The sequence below is a fragment of the Copadichromis virginalis genome, linkage group LG11 (genome assembly GCF_057382275.1).
Source record: "Copadichromis virginalis isolate Kocher_CV1m ecotype Utaka linkage group LG11, C_Virginalis_male_GT1.1, whole genome shotgun sequence".
Classification (NCBI taxonomy): domain Eukaryota; kingdom Metazoa; phylum Chordata; class Actinopteri; order Cichliformes; family Cichlidae; genus Copadichromis; species Copadichromis virginalis.
The window spans coordinates 9,721,167-9,741,914 of record NC_140628.1 but is presented as its reverse complement, the minus strand read 5'-3'; the positions used below and the strand labels follow the sequence as shown (position 1 = coordinate 9,741,914).

The following is a 20,748-nucleotide window of genomic DNA, read 5'->3' as shown; positions in this document are numbered from 1 at the left end:
CTTTTTCAGGGTTTTTTTAATAGCTCCACACTCTCCAGATGTAAATTAACACTTTCAAAATAGTTAAATATTTAACACTATTAATGAAAATTAAGGTACAATATACAAACTTAAATCTGAAACATTGTACAAGCTTTGCATATAAAGTTGTTTGTGAAATTTAAACTCAGATATTTTTAATAATTCACCTTTCCTCACTTTACAGTACTGACTGCATGATAATGGTTATTAAAAAAGGGATTTTCTACCAAAAGTATATCACTTATTTGACAAAAGATAGGCATATTTTCTTCCATGGTACTGCAAACAACAAGTCCAGCTTTATATTCTAAACTATCAACTTTAACGCAAGTAGTTGAGAAAAGCTCTTTTGAACAAATCATTTTAAGAACTTAATTGCTGATCACATTCTTGTCTCTGACAGAAAAACATTTAATTGGCCCAAATTCATTTTGTTTTAGGGTGAAGGTTTCCTGGTGATAAGCACTGATGCTTTTTAGCATGTGATTTGGTTGCATTTTTGAAATGTTTATAAAAATCTTTAAACACCTTCACTTTGGCTTCAAACCTCATACTCCACATGTGTAATAAGGGGCCAATTTTACTAACAGAAGATGGGTAATGGCTCATAAAATGATGCTTAGGTATCAAGTCTCTATGTAGATACAAGTATTTAAATAGTATGTGGGGTCAACAATCAAATGCTATAAATATATATATATTAGGGGTGCAACGATACACAAAATTCACGGTTTGGTTCGATACTTTGGTGTCACAGTTTGATATTTTTTCGATACAAAAAAATGTTCATGCCTCTTTAATTTGTCATTTATTAAAATTATAAATATATATTTTAACTCAAAAGTACAGTTTTTAAATTTAATGTTGCTGAAACAACAAAGTAATAAAAAAAATAAATCTATCTGATCGAGAAATCACTCATCTTTGGAAAATAGAGTTTATTTCAGAGAAATGGCTCTTTTCAAAATAAACCGCAATTCTATTGTATTGGCTGTATTGAATTGAATACAAGTACCCTTTAATTTCTGAGGAATTCTACAGTAAATCTGGCTGAATCTTGGCACACAGGTACAGTAGGTGTCCTAGAGGAGGGATGTGTTGAAAGTTGGACATCAACTACTCAGGATGATTTTTCATGAATTTTTGAAAATTGACATAATTGTAGTGTATTGGCTGTATTGCATTGGATACAAGTACCCTTTAATTTCTGAGGAATTCTACAGTAAATCTAGATGAAACCTGGCACACAGGTAGAGTAGGTGTCCCAGAGAAGGAATCTGTTGAAAGTTGGACCTCAACTACTCAGCATGATTTTTAATGAATTTTTGAAAATTGACATAATTCTATTGTATTGACTGTATTGAATTGAATACAAGTACCCTTTAATTTCTGAGGAATTCTACAGTAAATCTGGATGAAACTTGGCACACAGGTACAGTAGGTGTCCCAGAGTAGGGATGTGTTGAAAGTTGGACATCAACTACTCAGGATGATTTTTAATGAATTTTTGAAAATTGACATAATTCTATTGTATTGACTGTATTGACTGTATTGACTGTATTGTATATAAATGTACTGTAATTTCAGAGGAATTCTACAGTAAATCTGGCTGAAACTTGGCACACAGGTACAGTAGGAGGGATGAGGAGGGATGTGTTGAAAGTTGGACCTCAACTACTCAGGATGATTTTTAATGAATTTTTATATAAAGCGAAAAGGCGCTACCGTAAAGACTGGTGTAAAAGCGCAAGGAAATTTATGCGGCGGATAGGAGGCGGCTGGCTTGACCGCGGCTCACAAATGACGGCTCACTTTACCGCGGTCAAAATAAAAGCTATACTATACGCTTCTTCTGGGCTATATTCTCAGCAGCATATTAAACATATCAGGCCCCATAAGGAGAATCATGTGCTAATGGCTGTCTAAATGACTCGGGTAAAGTTTGTAGCATGCGTGCTTGTTGTTTTTGTCTGCTTCCACTTGTCTTTGCACTAGGGTGATGTCGGCATAAATGTGCAGTCATATTCATTGTGTTCCCACTAGTGCTGTCAGCGTTAATCTGAAATGACCTTAACGCCACAACACGGCGGATCGCCCCGTGCGTGGGGCTGGACGGCCAACACCTTAACGAGCTAACTGCGCTAACGCACTAGTTCCCACCAATGTAATTGAGCATTGCGTGGCACATCCGACATAGTGTTTTACTTTTGTCCATGACGCGCTTACCTTCAGGGTCATACATCACATGAAAACCAAAATAGTTCCAAACGCCAGATCTGAATTAGGGTGGAGGAGGTTCAATTTGCCATGTTGCAAGGAGAGTAGAGCTGGGCGATAGAACGATAACGATATGTATCGCGATATAACTTTTACTCGATAGAGAAATTAAACTATCGCGATAGACCTCGCCGCTCCACCACAACCACCCACACATGCAGGGCCTTGGAGTAGGGGTATGTCACCAGGGTGCAGAGGAGGCCACCCCCCCCCCCCCCCTCTGTCCCCTTCTAGCTGCCTCTGCCTCAATTTTATCCCACAACTTAGACATTCACATTACTCACACTCTCATTACACATACATATAGGATCTTGGGGGTGGGCACGATACACGGAGTCCAATTTACCATCAGGGTGTACACCTCACCCCTGGCGTCGTTGCCCACCTCTCAATTTTGAATACACGTAGACATTGAGGGCTAGCAGGAGGGACTATGCGCTTACCTGCTGCTCTCTGGCAGGTAGCTCCATGCCCCGGGGCAGACCCAGGACACGCTGGAGAGATTATATCTCTCGGCTGGCCTGGGAACGCCTTGGTATTCCCCCGGATAAGCTGGAGGAGGTGGCTGGGGAGAGGGAGGTCTGGGCCTCTTTGCTTAGGCTGCTGCCCCCGCGACCCGGCCCCGGACAAAGCGGATGAAGATGGATAGATGGATGGAATTTAAAAGAGCGTATAAGGGTCTCAATGGAAAAAAATGAAACTTCTATGATTCAAGCATCATTCAATGATTTTGTTGGTTTGTGTAATGAAGCAAAAACAATTCATGGTTCATTGATGTGTTTGTTACCAGATGATGAAAAAGAAAAGCATGAAACATGGTTTAAAGCAAAAACAATGCATTATGATGAGTTCACTTATGAAGTGAAAGAATGGTTGTCAGGTTGCGAACATTTACATTTAAAGGGTGATCATGGTGTTGATGATGGTGTTAAGCCAGAGGACAGTGTTTCAAATGTTGTTGGTAAATCTTCAGTCACTAAAAGCTCATCTAGTGGTAAAGTGAGCACAACTTCTTCTGCCAAAATCAAAGCAAAAGCAGAAAAGGCAGCATTACTCGCTTGTATGGCAGTCTTAAAAGAGAAGCATGCTTTGGAGGAGCAAGAGCTAAAGCTAAGGAGGAAACGTGAACAGCTTGAGCTTGAAGCGTTGCTTTCTGCCTCTTCTGCAAAGTTAGCTGTTCTCCAAGCTGCTGAAGTTCAAAGTATATCTAACATATTGTCCAATGCTATGAATTCATATTATGAAAGTGAAATCAAGAAAACAGCTGCTTCAGCCACAGTCAAGCCTAGTACACCAGTCAATGAAGATAAACCTGCAGTGCAAATAGTACAGACTGAAAGCAACATATCTGCAATGATCCTGCCAGGAACGGAAATTGAAGGTGAGCCACAAGCTGAAACGGTCATCACAACGCAATTTCACAATGTGGATCCTCCATCGCCCAGGTCATTTCCTACAGCGGCAGAAGGACGGTCGGAGGACATTTGTACCATTTTACAAAGACAAAATGAAATAACTGCAACCCTTGTTCAGCATCAGCGTGCATCGTCATTACCATCCAGGAAAATACCTGTATTCGATGGTGATCCTCTTCAGTACATCTCTTTCATTAATGCGTTTGAACAAGGAGTGGAAGAAAAGGCCAATAAGAGGGACTGCTTGTATTATTTGGAGCAGTTTACAACAGGACAGCCGAGAGAGCTGGTACGCAGTTGTCAACATATGGCTGCAGGACAAGGCTATATACAAGCAAAGCAACTGCTCAAAGAACACTTCGGAAATGAATATAAAATTGCAACTGCTTACATTGACAAGGCGTTATCTTGGCCTGCAATTAAAACTGAAGATGTGAAATCATTGCAAGCATATTCCCTTTTCTTACGTGGGAGTTGTAATGTCATGGAAACATTGCAACATATGCAGGAACTGGACATGCCAGTGAACATGAAAATCATTTTGTGCAAGTTGCCATATAAAATGAGAGCGAAATGGAGAGCGTTTGCATATGATATATTGGAAACCTCTAAACACAGAGCTCGGTTTGAAGATTTGGTTGCATTTATTGAAAAGCAGGTGAAAATTCTTTCAGATCCTTTGTTTGGGGACATTCAGAATGTAACGTCAACAATCCCCGTCTCAAAGGTTGACAACAGACTGAAGTCACAACCAAGCAAACAAATTAAAGGGAACAGCTTTGCTGCTACAGCCACACCCATGAACATGAATAAAACCTACAGCACGGAAAGGCTGATTACTACAACAAGCCATGACTTTACAGTAAAGCCATCTTGTGTCTGCTGTACTCAACGACACACACTGGAGGAGTGTCAACAGTTTCAGCGGAAGAAGCACAGAGACAAAATGCTTTTTCTAAAAGAGAAAGGGCTGTGTTTTGGTTGCTTAGGTGCTGGGCACATAAGCAAGGACTGTGCTAAGCGTTTGATATGTAGAACGTGTGGTAAAGGTCATCCCACTGTCCTCCATATTGATAACGATGGTGTAAGCCCTGAATGCTATGGAGAGCCCTCCTCTTCAAAGAATGTAAAAACTTGTGGTCATACAGGGGCCGGAAGAGAAAGCGGTTTGCTTTCCATTCTGCCAGTTCAAATAAAGTCTGTTAAAGGTAGTCATGTCATACAGACATATGCTTTTTTAGATCCTGGCAGTTCAGCTAGCTTCTGTTCAGAGCACCTCATGCAAAGGCTAAATCTTGTGGGCAAAAGAACTCACTTCCTGTTACAAACGATGGGTCAAGAAAAGGTCGTCTCTGCCCACTCACTTACTGGTCTTGAAGTTTCTGGTTTAGGCAGCAATGCCTTCTATGAACTTCCAGAAATCCTAACACAGGAAAGGATGCCTGTCACCACGGATAACTTTGTAAAGGAAGAAGATCTGATCAGGTGGCCATATCTGTCAAAGGTTCAAATTCCCCACATAATGGCTAATGTGGACCTGTTGATTGGATGCAACGCTCCCAAGTTATTGGAACCATGGGAGGTCATTCATAGCCAGGGGAATGGCCCATATGCTATAAGAACAGCATTGGGTTGGGTCATAAATGGGCCCATGGAAGATGGTAAAAGCAACTTGGACAGCGAGCACCCACCAACAGTTGTAAATAGGATATCTGTTTGTAAGCTGGAGGAGATGTTGAAAAGTCAATATAACTATGACTTTAATGAAAGGGTTACAGAGGAAAAGGGTTTGTCAAGGGAGGACCTTAAGTTCATGAAGATCATGGAAAAATCTGCAACAATGGAAGATGGACACTACTGTTTGAAGTTACCTTTTAAAAAGGATAACATAAAGATGCCAAACAATTTCTCCATAGTTAAACAAAGATTGCAAAGTCTACAACGAAAACTTCTCAACAATGAACAGTTGCATAAAGAATATAAAAACTTTATGGACGAGATGATAAGTAATGGATATGCAGAGCAAATACCTTCACAGCAGCTGTCTTGCGAAAATGGAAAGAAGTGGTACATTCCTCATCACGCAGTTTACCATCCCAGAAAACGATCCATAAGAATTGTATTTGACTGTGGGGCATCATTCCAGGGGACATCATTAAACAAGCAGCTCTTACAAGGTCCTAATCTCACAAGCACATTGCTTGGGGTTTTGCTTAGATTTCGACAGGATCCAGTCGCATTTATGGGTGACATAAAGGCAATGTTTTATCAAGTTAAAGTTGCCAAAGAGGATAGAGACTTTCTGCGTTTTTTATGGTGGCCAGATGGAGATCTGAGCAAGGACATAATTGAGTTTCGCATGACTGTTCATCTGTTCGGTGCAGTATCTTCCCCTAGCTGTGCCAGTTTCGCTTTGAGAAAAACAGCTGAGGACAATAAAACTGAATTCCTAGACAAGGTATGTGAAACGCTGAAAGAGAACTTCTATGTGGACGACTGTTTAAAGAGTGTGGCCTCCACCTCAGATGCTGTCGATTTGGTCAAAGATCTTTCAGCACTCTGTCAAAGGGGAGGATTTACACTGACCAAGTGGGTCAGTAACAATCGCACCCTGTTGCAAAGTATCTCTGAGGAGCAAAGGGCTAAAGACTTGAAAGAATTAAATCTTGACAGAGACAAACTTCCGGTAGAAAGAGCTCTGGGCTTGCAGTGGTGCGTGGAAACTGATACATTCAACTTCAAAATGGATATCCCTCAAAAATCCTGTACTAGGCGTGGAATGTTATCAATATCAAGTTCCATTTACGATCCATTGGGATTTCTTGCACCAGTCCTGCTGCCTGCCAAAGGAATGCAGCAGGAGCTTTGCAAAAGGAAACTGGGATGGGATGAACCAATACCCCAAACCATGTTGCAAAAGTGGAAAGGTTGGCTCAGTGATTTGCAAATGCTTTCCCATTTCAAGGTTAAAAGGTGTATACAACCAAGAGAGTTTGGACCTCTCTCACATGCACAGCTACACCATTTTTCAGATGCTGGTGAATCTGGATATGGAACCGTGTCATATCTGCGCATGCAAGATAATAGGAAATCCATCCACGTCGCGTTCTTGATGGGCAAGGCAAGAGTAACACCTCTAAAACCTGTCACTATTCCACGTCTGGAACTAACAGCTGCTGTAGTTGCCGTCCGAGTGGATCTCATGTTAAGGGCTCAGTTAAGAATGAAACTCGAGCAATCTATATTTTGGACAGATAGTACATCTGTACTCAAATATATAATGAATGAGGACAAACGATTCCTTGCCTTTGTGGCAAACAGAGTCTCATTCATTACAACTGCAACTAAACAATCACAATGGAGATATGTAAGCTCAAAGGAAAATCCAGCAGATGATGCTACAAGAGGGCTCAAGGCTGGGAACGTTGTTCATAGCAGCCGCTGGATCAAAGGACCAAGCTTTCTGCAGAAGCCAGAAAGTGATTGGCCAACCAATTTAATGGAATGCTCCTTAGAACTAGAGGACCCTGAAGTCAAAGGTGAGGCCACAGTAAATGTTACTCAGGTAAAAGACTTGCTTGATGCTACATGTCAATTGATGGTGTACTTCTCAGACTGGAGAAGGCTCAAGGTTGCTGTTGCTTGGTTCCTTAGACTGAAGGAAATCCTTCGTTCAATGAGAAATAAGAAAAAAAGACCGCAACCTTACTCAGATAACCCAATTTGTAAAGGTACTACAAAGGAGAAAGTAAAGAAAACGCAACTGTACAGACTATCTTCAAAGGATCTTCTGGAAGCTGAGCTTGCCATTATTAGATTTTGCCAGCAACAACGATTTGGAGAGGAGATTGCTACGTTGTCAAGTGGGAAAGGTTCTGTGAGCAGGCACAGCTCAATTTATAGATTAGATCCTTATCTTGACGATAAAGGCCTCTTAAGAGTTGGGGGACGACTGACAAAGGGCTCCTTACCAGAAGAAATAAAGCATCCCTTTGTTCTTGCAAAGGATCAACATGTAGCAAGTCTCATCCTAAAGCACATTCATCAACAGCTTGGTCATAGCGGTCGTAACCACACCTTATCCACACTAAGGAGAAAATACTGGATCACAAAGGCCAATTCAGCTGTAAGGAAGGTTATCGCAGAATGTAATTTTTGCAGAAAATATCATGGAAAAGCCTTGGAGCAAAAGATGGCAGATTTACCCAAGGAAAGAATCTTGCCAGATAACCCACCATTCACCAATGTCGGGGTTGATTACTTCGGACCTATTGAAGTGAAAAGAGGACGAGGTACAGCTAAACGCTATGGAGTCATTTTCACCTGTTTAGCCAGCCGAGTAGTGCACTTGGAAGTGGCTAGCTCTCTAAACACAGATGCCTGCATTAATGCTTTGCGTCGTTTTGTGAGTCGAAGAGGTCAAGTCGCTCACATCCAATCGGACAATGGAACCAACTTTGTCGGAGCAGACAGAGAGTTAAGGGAGGCTCTTGAATTGCTGAAACATACCCAAATAGTGGATGCTTTGCGACACATTGGAATAAGATGGAGTTTTAATTCACCTGGAGCATCACATCATGGTGGAACTTGGGAACGGATAATTCGTATGATCAGAAAGATTCTGAGATCCGTTCTTCAGCAACAACAGTTGGACGACGATGGATTAAATACGGTTCTATGTGAAATTGAAGCAATTTTAAATGACAGACCCATCACAAAGCTTTCTGATGATCCAAAAGACCTAGAGCCACTTACACCAAATCACATCCTCCTGATGAAAGGAAAACCATCTTTACCACCCGGACTATTTGACCCTCAGGATATGTATCTGAAGAGAAGATGGAAACAGGCTCAGTACATCTCAGATCTTTTTTGGAAACGATGGATACGCGAATACCTGCCTTTGTTACAGGAGAGACAAAAATGGAACCAAAAGAAGAAGAATCTAAAACCTGGAGATATAGTCATTATAATGGATTCTTCTGCACCGCGTGGTTCCTGGCCACTTGGAAGAGTTCTGGAAGCCATTCGTGACAAAAAAGGACTTGTGCGATCTGCACGTTTAAAAACAAAGACTAATATTCTGGAAAGACCTGTAACTAAACTTTGCTTGTTACATGAGACTGTAATCTAAAAGTGTGTTACTTATGTTTATTTATGTGAATGTATAGGTCTAAAGTAGACTGTATTAGTGGCTCCTTATTTTCTTTGTGATTAGAATTGCCATGTCTGATAGCCATTTCAATTAGGGGCCGGGGTGTAGGAGCCATTCTTGGGTTAATACCTTATGTGGTCACTAGAGGTCACCTTTTTCTGTTTTGATTATGTAATGTAAAGGTATTTAAGGTAGACGCACGTAATCGGCGTCAGGTGTGTCATTGAGAAGGCAAACAGTTTGTGACCGTTGCGCTGTTATGCTAAGTCGATACAGAATAAAGACCAAAAAGGACAAGATACATACTGCTGGAGTTATTGGACTGTGAACTTAATTCATGCATACCAGTGACATCGCGTCACCCCCGTTAACGACCACCTCAGTGGCTTCAAGCGTAGGCTTAGCCTCTACATCCCTTTTGGAACTTCTTCCACTGGATTGTGCTTTTTTTAACTCTCCTAGGACCGCGGGCAGGGGTGGAGGGCTAGCCTTGGTTTTTAGAAGTAAATTTCGAGTGCGGCAACTGCCTCCTGCCTCGCATTCCAGCTTCGAAGTACAACTACTGGAGCTGTCCGGTTCCCCCCGGACCCTCTGTGCGGTGGTGTATCGACCTCCGAAGCGCAACAAGGATTTTATCCGTGAATTTGCTGATCTTTTAGGATTTATCTTTTTAAATTATGATCGTGTTCTTATTTGTGGTGATTTTAACATTCATATATGCTGTGAGGAGGACCTATTGGCTAAGGACTTTCTTTCCCTATTGACTCTTTTAATATCACTCAGTGGGTGAGAAAATCAACCCACACTAAAGGGCATATGCTGGACTTGGTATTGTCGTATGGACTGGATATTTGCATCACAGACATTAATGATGCTGGGATTTCGGACCATTTCCCAGTTATGTTTGATGTTCAGTTATGCAATATGGAACTGAACTCTGAGGGTCCACTGAGCCGATCGCGTCTGATTAATTCTGAGGCTATTGCCCTTTTCTCTGCGGCCTTTGCTAACTCTTTCTGTTACGATGACATCAGTAATGCACTTCTCTCGGTTGATGGCGTAGTCAACTCTTTTATTTCTACATGTTCTTCTATTTTGGACACTGTGGCTCCAGTAAAAACTAAAAGCCGTAAAACCTCTCGCCAACTTTGGCTAAATGAATCCACCCTCGCTCTTAGACGTGAATGTCGTCAAGCTGAGAGGAGATGGAAAAAAGATCAACTTCAGGTGTCCCTTGACATCCTGCATATGAGTCGGTCTAAATTTCAGAAGGCTGCCAAAATGGCAAAAACTTATTTTTTGTCAAACATTATTGCGACTAATAGTCACAATCCTCGAGTTCTGTTAAAAATCTTTAACTCAGTGGTTAATCCCTGCTCTGATGTTTCGATGGGTGCCTCCCCGGCCCTCTGCGAAAAATTTCTAAATTATTTTATAGATAAAATCTCAGTGTTAAGGGCCCCACATTCTCCGGTAGTAAATCAAGCCCCAGTTTCGGAATGTTCAATGGTTTTTCAACAGTTTGAACCTGTGTCATTCTCGACTTTAAAGGAAATAATTAATAACCTGAGAAGGTCAAATTCTCTGCATGACATTATTCCTTCTCGTATCATTAAGGATGCATTGAATACAATCGGGTCCTGTATCTTATTTTTAATGAACTTATCACTGTCATCTGGCTATGTTCCGACTGTCTTTAAACATGCAGTCGTGCAACCTGTTATCAAGAACCCCTGTCCTTGGTTTCTTTCTTTATTCCTTTCGCTGCCTCGATCACCTGCTTCGACACTCATCCACAAACATCCTTTATTTCGACACATACGCACCATGCGCTCAACGGCAGCACATTTACTTCAGTCAGACAGCGCACACAGTCGTTTAGGATACACACACTTAAGCCAAGCCTACTCATATTAGTAACTATGCATATACAAAGTCAGACTCAGGGAGCATCTCGCCACACATTTTTTCTCTCTCTCCTTCTCTTTATTTATGAACAAGTGACGTATTCTCTCCACCTGTCTAAGCGACGCACACAGCATACATCCCTAGTTATACACAAACATCTATGGGTACACTGAGGTTCATGGGCAAATGAACTGAATCATTTCTTCAACAGATTTGATTCAACCATGAGACAGTCTACAACATCGGCTGCAGACTCACCCACCCCCACTGCTGCTGTTCCACCTCTGACACCTCAGACACTTCACACCTCCTCTATTCACCCTGCTCACTCCTCCCCACCCCCAACAACAGCATCCAATACACACTCAACACAAGGCTCCAGCCTGTCTCTCTCAACCACCCAGGTTAGGAGGGAACTGAGGAGGATTAATGGCAAGAAGGCAGCGGGCCCAGATGGCATCAGCTCGAGGGTCGTCAGGTCCTGCGCGGACCAACTGTGTGGGGTGATGGAGCACCTCTTCAACCTGAGCCTGAGGTTGGGAAGAGTCCCACAGCTCTGGAAAACCTCCTGTGTTGTACCAGTGCCAAAGACTTCACGCCCCAAGGACCTCAACAGCTACAGGCCGGTGGCTCTGACATCCCACCTGATGAAGACCCTGGAGCGGTTGGTCCTGGCTCAGCTTCGGCGCCTAACAAGCTCATCACTGGACCCACTTCAGTTTGCCTACCAGCCTGGCATTGGAGCGGATGATGCCGTCATTCACCTCCTACATCGTTCCCTCGCTCACCTGGAGACCGCTGGAAGCACTGTGAGAATCATGTTCTTTGATTTCTCCAGTGCCTTCAACACTATTCTTCCCTCGGTTCTGAAGGACAAGCTGGAGAACTCTGGAGTGGACCATCACCTCACTACCTGGATTTTGGACTACCTCACCGACCGACCACAGTATGTGAGGACTCAGGGCTGTGTGTCGGACAGGGTCGTCTGCAGTACGGGGGCCCCACAGGGAACGGTTCTGGCTCCGTTCCTCTTCACCATCTACACTGCAGACTTCTCCCACAATTCCACCCAGTGCTTCCTGCAGAAGTTCTCTGATGACTCTGCAATAGTCGGCCTCATCACTGATGGGGACGACAAGGAGTACAGAGGACTGACTCAAGACTTTGTGGACTGGTGCCAGCTGAACTACCTCCAGATCAACGCCAGTAAAACCAAGGAGCTGGTGGTAGACTTCCGCAGGCACAAGCATTCTCCACTGCAACCACTGAACATCCAGGGTATGGACATTGAGGCTGTGGACAGCTACAGGTACCTTGGTGTTCATCAGACTGGACTGGACTCATAACTCAGACGCCCTCTACAGGAAAGGGCAGAGCAGGTTGTACCTGCTGCGGAGACTCAGGTCGTTTGGGGTGGAGGGCCCACTCCTGAAGACCTTCTATGACTCTGTGGTGGCTTCTGCTATCTTTTATGGTGTGGTCTGCTGGGGCGGCAGCATCTCTGCTGGGGACAGGAAGAGACTGAACAGGGTGATCCGAAGGGCCAGCTCTGTTCTAGGATGCCCTCTGGACCCAGTGGAGGTGGTGAGTGACAGGAGAATGGCGGCTAAGCTGTCATCCCTGTTGGACAACGTCTCCCACCCCATGCAGTAGACTGTGACAGCACTGAGCAGCTCCTTCAGTGGGAGACTGCGGCACCCACGGTGTGGGACGGAGAGATTTCGCAGGTCTTTCCTCCCCACTGCTGTCAGACTCCACAACAAAGACTTTAACTGAACAAACACACACATCCACACATGTGCAATAACACTAAGTGCAATAATCTTTTCTGGCATCGTTGTATTTTTACTCAGTTGTATATAGCATTCGTATTCTATTTTTATCTTATTGTATATTTTTATTCTATTTTATTCTACTGTATATAGTATATTATTTTATTCTATTCTGTACAGCTGTGTACTGTATTTATTCTTATTGTATTCTAATTTTTGCGTCATAACTTTTGCACTGTCCACTTCCTGCTGTGACAAAACAAATTTCCCACGTGTGGGACTAATAAAGGTTATCTTTTCTTATCTTATCTTATCTTATTACATGGAATATAAATGGAGCTGGCTCCAGAGAAAAGAGGTTAAAAATATTTAACCAACTCAAAAAACTACAGGCAGATGTTGTCCTGTTACAAGAGACCCACAGACCTCTTAGAGGTTCGAATGAACTTAAAACACCTGAGTTTCCCAATGTGTTCTCAGCTTGTTATAATTCTAGACAAAGGGGAGTAGCAATTTTAATACATAAAAATATTAATTTCATGGTACTCGATACAGTTATAGATCCAGAGGGCAGATTCTTAATTATTAAACTATCTATACTTGATAAAAAAGCTATGTATTGCAAGTGTATATGGTCCAAATGTTGATGATCCCTCATTCTTTCACGGTTTTTTCAGTGCACTCTCTGAACACTTAGATGGCACACTTGTTCTTGGAGGCGACCTCAACCTTGGACTAAATGAAGACATGGATAGGCTCAATACAGCGGGAACTCAGCGTAATTGGCAGTCCATAAATATAATCAAACAGTATATGAGCGACTTTGGTCTTTGCGATGCATGGCGCTCCCTTCACCCCACCAGTAAGGAATATACTTTTTTCTCACATGTTCATCACTCCTACTCTCGTCTGGATTATTTTTTGGTCAGCAGCTCACTGCTGAACGACATTTCAGACACTGAGATTCACCCTATAGCTGTCAGCGATCATGGTCCTGTATCTTTAACACTAATGCACAAGAATAATACTACGCCAAGAAAAAACTGGAGATTTAATATATCACTACTTAAAGATGAAGACTTTATTAAATATTTTAAAAAAGAGTGGACTTCATATTTAGACTATAATGACACTCCCGAAACATCAGCTTCTGTTCTATGGGAAGCAGGGAAAGCTGTGATGAGAGGTAAAATAATTTCTTTCTCATCACATAAAAAGAAAAAAGAAAACAAAAATATTCAGGAATTAGAAAAAAACATCAAATCACTAGAAGAAGCCTACGCGTCCCACCAAGATCAGGAAACATTGAACAAAATATGCAAAACAAAACTAGAATTAAATGAGATAATTGATAAAAAAACAAAATTCTTAGTACAAAGACTACGCTTACAAAATTATGAACATGGTAATAAATCTGGTCAATTTCTAGCAAACCAGCTAAAAATAAAGAAAGAAAAAACAACTATATGTGCTGTTCAAGATTCATCTGGGAACACAATATATGAACCCATACAAATAAACAACATTTTCAGGGATTTCTATAAAACGTTGTATTCACCACAAATAAACCCATCTAAAAAAGAAATTGATCTGGACTGCGGTCTGGAGTGTGGGGCCTCCCTGCTGCTGCGGAGTCGGGGCGGTCTGCCTCCCCCCACCGCAGGGAAAAGGGTAACACCACCTGGGTCTGGGTGCAGTTCCCCCCTCCAGGGGCAAGGGTACCTAGACCCGGTTCGTAGAGTACGCTTGGGGAGTGTGATCGTGTGTACAGCGTCTCTTTATGTCTGTCTCCACGTTGGTTGAGTGTGGAGTAAGTGCATATGAGAGCATGAGGGTGGGAATGGATGTTTGTATATGTGTGTGCCTGTATTTCTGTGTCTATATGTCAGGTTGGGTGTCAGGCGCCACCTCTCTGGGGACATCTTAGGCCCTCCAAGGTTTGGAGGCCTATCTCCCCCTACCACCACTTCCCCTGCCAGTGGCGGACTCCCTCAGACATCGGTGTGTTGGTGGTTCTTTGTGTCTGGGGATGGGCGTCCAGGTACACACCGGCTCACTCCTTGGCGGCCGCTTATCGGGGCCTGGAGCCTGGGGCTTGCTCGGGCCACTTCGGAGGTGGGGTGCCACCGGCCTCTCGGCCTGGGGCTCGGTCACTTAGGCACGGCTGGCTGCCGGCGGAGCTCACGGGCGCGTCACTGCAACTCCCCCTGGCTTCTGCTCCGCGGCTGCTGAGTGAGCACTCATCTGGGACTCTCCTCAGCTCTTTCTGGGACAGTGGCGCGGCTGCCCCTCTGTTGGTCTTCCTTGGTCTCTTGTGTTCTGGGGGCCTCTGGATGTCTGGAGTTTTGATCTCCTCCATACCTGCTTCATACCCTGGAGGACGGGGCTGTGGCCCCCCCACACCCTCTAGCAGATCATTACATGAAGGAACCTTTTAAAAAACAAAAAACAAGCGCGTCCATGCTCACAGGTGTACACACGGGTGATCACACCCACAAACTACACCCTTTTTGGCTCCTACCTCAAAGCACACTGTGTTCTGTCGATCTTATGTGCTGCACAATAATGTTTAATATTTAGTATTTACTGTCATATTCCCATATATCATTGTGATGTTGTTTATTCTATTACTCTTGTTCTCTTCTGCTTGTTTTCTTTTTTCTTTCTCAGCAGGTGATCCAGGTGATTGATATATGCATTTTTTTTCTTCTTTTTTTTCCTGCTCATTCTGTTGGTTTTTGTCTTTTGCACCGCAGCAATTTCCTAATGTTGTAAACCTGCTCAACATTTGGCAATAAACCCCTTTCTGATTCTGATTCTGATTCTGATTCTCCCCCGTCCCTCTTCTCAGCTGTTTCTCTTTCCCTCTTTCTTTCTCCTCTTCTTTCCCCCAGTCAAGTCTGTCCCGTATTCAGTAAGTGAAAATAAAATAAACAATAAAAGGTGAATCAAATGGACCATCCCAAGGCTGGGATGGTCAATTTGGTAAAGTAAATCCGTTGGGCATCTTTCTTTGCCTTTAGACAACAATTCTGATGGCAAAAGAGCCAAACGGGACAGGCAAAAAAAAAAAAAAAAAAGAAAAAGAAAAAGAAATTGATCAGTTTTTAGACAACATAACTCTTCCAAAATTATTAGACACTCAAGCAATGGCACTGGATTCACCACTAACACTAGGTGAACTCCAGGAAGCATTGATAAGTATGCCCAATAATAAGGCTCCAGGTCCAGATGGCTTTCCTGCAGAATTCTACAAAGAATTCTGGTCGATTCTAGCACCAAGCCAAATGAATGCTATTCAAAACCAAAATAAATTTGGGGGGCAAGTTTCTTATAAATTGGAAATTCTACATTTGGAGCCAAGGGGATTGGCTGTTTCAAAGTCATCATAGCATAGCTGAATTTGTAATGCTTGTCTTTTGGCTGAAAACGAAGAGTGAGTTTTAAAATAACTTCCATCAGAGAAGTCAGTGTAAGCACTAGGTTCTGGTCTACACTCATTTAAGAGCACATAAATGTCTGGATTTCTGCACACTAACCTCAGTGTTTCTAAAATTGGTCCATATATAAAAGTATCACTTACAGTACTTGATCATAAATACTGGATTTTGCCTGTTGTCATATCTCACTCCCAGTGTTATTTCAGCTGGGTGCTCAACTCCCCATTTTGGTTGAAGTATTTATTTAGTTTCCATTCTGTATTCAGATTTGTGAAAATATTTTCAAATTTGTCAAAAGATTGATTTATCCCAGATATGCTGGGATCAGTTACAAGTAAAGCAGAAATGGCAGTATGCTTTGCTTGTGAGTAAATTTCACTTGTTAGTTCGTCCAAGTATCCTACAATTGAGGACACCAAACTATTGGAAATCCCACTCCCCTGTAATTTGGCCACAATGGAGGCACACATTGCAAACATGACCACTGTTAAGGTGCTTTCGGAAACCTGCGTATGTCAAGAACTGAAACCTACAGCCTTGCTGAGTACAAAACAATTTTAATTTGGGCCTAGGATATTAACCATGTTCAACTCTTAAATGTGAAATCAACTGCTGATTGTTGGGATACAGTTTCTGATAAATTAAACAAGTCAGCATAGTTTTAACTTCTCACTCCCTGAGTGAGAGCGGTAGTGGCTGATTAAGCAGTCTGGCTCTCAAATCTTAAATCTGGGTGACTCTCTCATTTTGCCCATATTAATGTTACACAATACACTGTTGTCTGCAGGAATGTGTAAAAATTCTCCAACGTAGCTGTAAACGACCACGGCAGACCCAGTGGCATTTTGATGCTTTTATTAATCCCTACACGGTTGCTGTACATTCGCACTCAGAGCTGCAGCTCTCCCGCTTCCAGCTCAACATAACACCAACAACCCAACCACAGGACCCAGTACAATATTTAATTCGGCGGGGCGTGATTGCGGATGCCGTGCAGGTGCGTCCGCCTCCTCTGCACGGCACCGCAGGCCACGCCCCGCCACATACCCCCATCGCCCGACTGAGGCCGGGGAACCATCCGGCCGAACGTACTCCCCCCACCGCGAGCGGGAGAGGGGATCAGCCCGGACCGTCGGCGCCCCCGGGCCCTGGCCAAGCGACGGGGAGTTGTGAGTTCAGGTGGCTGCGAACCCAGCAGCGTCGGCGAAGCTGGTCCGGAGGTCGGCCGCGTGGCAGGTGGACGCGGCGCTGTTGGTACGGTCGTGCGCCCCAGCTCGCAGGCGGCTGGGCAGATGTCCGGCAGGCACCGGCCTCTGGTGGAGGTGAGGCCGCTCTGCTCACCCCGCTAACCTCGGGCTTCGGTGGCGCGGACTCCCTTAGCACGTGCACCACCGACTTATCCCGCGGCTTCTCCGCCCCTCCCGGTGGGAGCAGCTCACGCTGCACCTCCACCGCTGCCGGCTGGAGCAGCTCCCCTCGCTGCGCCTCCGGCGCTGCCTCTACCGGCTGGAGCAGCTCCTCGGGCGCCGCCTCCACTGTTGTCTCTCCCGGCTGGAGCGGCTCCTCGGGCGCCGCCTCCACCGCTGCCGGCTCCGCCGCCTTCTTCCGAGGCGCAGGAACGGGCACCGGGCCCTGCAGAGCCCCTGCGGCTCCCACGCGAGGTGTGGGGACAGGCGCTGTGGCAGGCTGCGTGCTAGTTGGTCGCAACCTGGGGGCCGGCACGGGCGCCTGCACGGACTGGATCTCCTCCACTCCAGCGCCATTGGGGAGCGCCGGTGGGGGTGGCGGTGGTGTCGGGCAGGACCGGATCAGCGCCGCCAGATTCTCCATCCTCTGCAGGTGGCGTTCGGTCTGGTCCTGCAGCTCTTCCCGCCTGCGGCGCCACACCGCCGCCTGCTCCTGCTGCGTGGCCGCCAGCTCGGCCACCATTCTCGCCAGGTCCTCCCTCTGCTGGCCCACTCCTGGATCTGCCGTGCCTCCCGTCCTGGGTTTCGGCACCACTGTAAACGACCACGGCAGACCCAGTGGCATTTTGATGCTTTTATTAATCCCTACACGGTTGCTGTACATTCGCACTCAGAGCTGCAGCTCTCCCGCTTCCAGCTCAACATAACACCAACAACCCAACCACAGGACCCAGTACAATATTTAATTCGGCGGGGCGTGATTGCGGATGCCGTGCAGGTGCGTCCGCCTCCTCTGCACGGCACCGCAGGCCACGCCCCGCCACAGTAGCATCATAAGACATATTGAACACAAAATGTGTTTTGAAAAGTTCATCAAATGCCCCAAGGGAGTGGTTTGCATTGTATTGGATGAGATGCTTAGCTATGGTGATATGGACACTGTCAGACTTCCTCTTCTGATGGTCAACAGCGCGGTGGTATGGTTGCCAACCCTGCTGATTACGGAGATGTTCCCCCAAACTGCAGCACGACTAGGCTTAAGATAAGGAAACTCAACATTAGACATGAGAATAACCTGCAGCCAGACTGTCCACCATTTGACCTTAGAACTGAAGAAGATTCTCGGATGAGAGGTGAAACGTCTTCAAGCAACTTAAAGAAGTCCAGACGCTTTTCTTTGCAAGCTCCTTTGACTATGTTATTATTTATATATGGCTACAAAGGTGACATAAATTATTTTAACCACCTTAATAATATGATTACCTCATGAAAGAGTACAAGTCTCCCAATTGCCTCGCATGCACTAATTGCACAAATTTTTTGAGACTTTTGTTCCCCTGGAGATGGTGGAAGTAGATGTACCAGCAACAGCAAGAAAGCCATTTCTTGGTCGTAGGCTGAGGACAATGAGTGACAGGATTAACTGAAAACTCTTGTTCATATTTATGACAAAAATCAGATTCATCTTTCAGCGATTCACTGAACAAACAAATAACATTGAAGGGAAAAAAACTGTCTCACAGGTGTTCTCATTTCCTAATATTAATCATATGATCGCAAAAATCATGAATGAAGCAGCTGTACCTGAAATTATGGCAAATGCTTCAAAACAAGAAAAAGAAACAACTTACTTGTTGAGTCATCAAGATCACTTCCTGGAGGACTTTCTGCCGACTGCACCAAGTGATGCATCTCTAGTGTTGAAGTGAGCTGCATAGCTCGTCGTCCCATTTCTGAAGCAGTCTAGAGGATGTCTCGTCATCAAACAGGTAAATGAAATCTTGTTACACCTTTGGCAGAGAAGATATTAAACAACACAAATACTTTGAAATGTCAAGCTATTTCAAACATCTCATTTCAAACTCACTAGTCCTTTACTATACAGGAATCTTGGGAAGATAGAGAGGATTTCAGCACTTCTGCCTGTCTCATTAACAAGCTTTTGAAATGTCTTTCTCATCTTCTAGAAAATCAGGCAATTTCTGTAGTATGATAGAGCAAAGATATTACCTCTTGGCAAGCATCCCCATCAAGCTGCCTGTCAACATTAACAGTCCTTTGGAAATTTGGGCCTCCTGGAAAAAGGTCTACAGAGCTATTCTGTGGCACTGCAGATCTTCGCCAAATTTTTCTTTGAACTGTTTTCGGATGCCAAGAAACGTATCCTGTGCTGCTTGCAGCATCATAGCATCCTTAAATTAAGAAAGGTTATTGTCACATTCAGTTCATAGAACTCAGAATTTTGAAATGCAAAAATGACACTTACATAGCCTTTCTTAAAATATGGATTCTTCAGGCAAGGGAAGAGCATCACAATACCAAGAGGATACTTCTCTCTGACTGCTTTTGTGGGGAGGTGTCTGAGAGGAGATATTAAATTAGTCATCAAAATGTATGCCACGGCCATGCAGAAAATTGGCACAAATAAAAAGAAACCCTGAAACACATATACCCACATATATACCCACTCACAATCATGTGAGCCACCAGGATGTTAACCATTTGTCCTCTTGTGGCATCAGTTAGCATTTCTGTTGTTTCATACTCTTGTAGTATGTCTTCACCAACAGACTGATTAAACCTGCCTTTCAAGCTCACGCTGACTTCTGACAGTCAGCACAACATTGCCTTGTCCAACAAGGCCCTGACTATTTCCACATCAGCTTCTGTCCCTGTTGCATCCCTGTATATGACTTCTGAATCAGGGGGCACGAAAAATATCTCAATAACTGTAAGATAAAAATTCATGTGGTTTTGAGGCAGCACTTTGTATAGGTCACAGGTAAAGACTGTCCATTTTAAATGCATTAAGCCACCACTTAGTAACCATTAAATAGGTACATTTCTTCCCTTGCAGAACCTAAAGTCCAAATTTCAAAGTTAATGATTTGCTTTTTATACATATACAATACATGTTTCCTTAATTTACAAAACGGTTTGCTAAAGGCAAGGTTTAAAACAATACAAATCTGTTTCTAAAATTTTTCCCTATCAGAAGCTACAATAAAACTGAACACCTTTTTCGTGGAATTCGAGAAATTCAAACTGTCCTTCCAAGGCCTCCAGCTTGATATAGTTCTGTTGCTGGTTGTACTTCATCAGCATTTTTACCAAGACATACAAGAAAGTTTGATAAAGCAAATTATGATTTAAAGGGAAAACAGCTGAGATGCCCTGACTGCATTAAAAATGCGTGACAAGGTTAGCTAAACAGACCACATACAGAGGACTTTGTATTGTATCGTCCCTCCACAGAAGACAGAGGTGTTCGGTATTCAGTTTACCGGCTGTTTATTAGGAATGGTAACACAGGCTACTGTGGGCCATAGCCAACGCCAAAACAGAAAAAAGCGC

At 43.8% G+C, this 20,748-nt stretch overlaps 1 protein-coding gene across 1 annotated transcript in view; it reads right to left on the bottom strand.

The window, feature by feature from the left end:
* Positions 1–20,451, bottom strand: part of LOC146698067 (uncharacterized) — a 32,180-nt gene extending 11,729 nt beyond the window's left edge. The window contains exons 1-3 of the mRNA XM_085473043.1: positions 19,661–20,451; positions 19,405–19,586; positions 19,026–19,184 (exon numbers count right to left, since the gene is read on the bottom strand). The gene's annotated coding sequence lies outside the window, so the exon portion shown is untranslated. The remainder of the gene's footprint in view (positions 1–19,025; positions 19,185–19,404; positions 19,587–19,660) is intronic.
* Between the last annotated feature and the right edge of the window lie 297 nt (positions 20,452–20,748).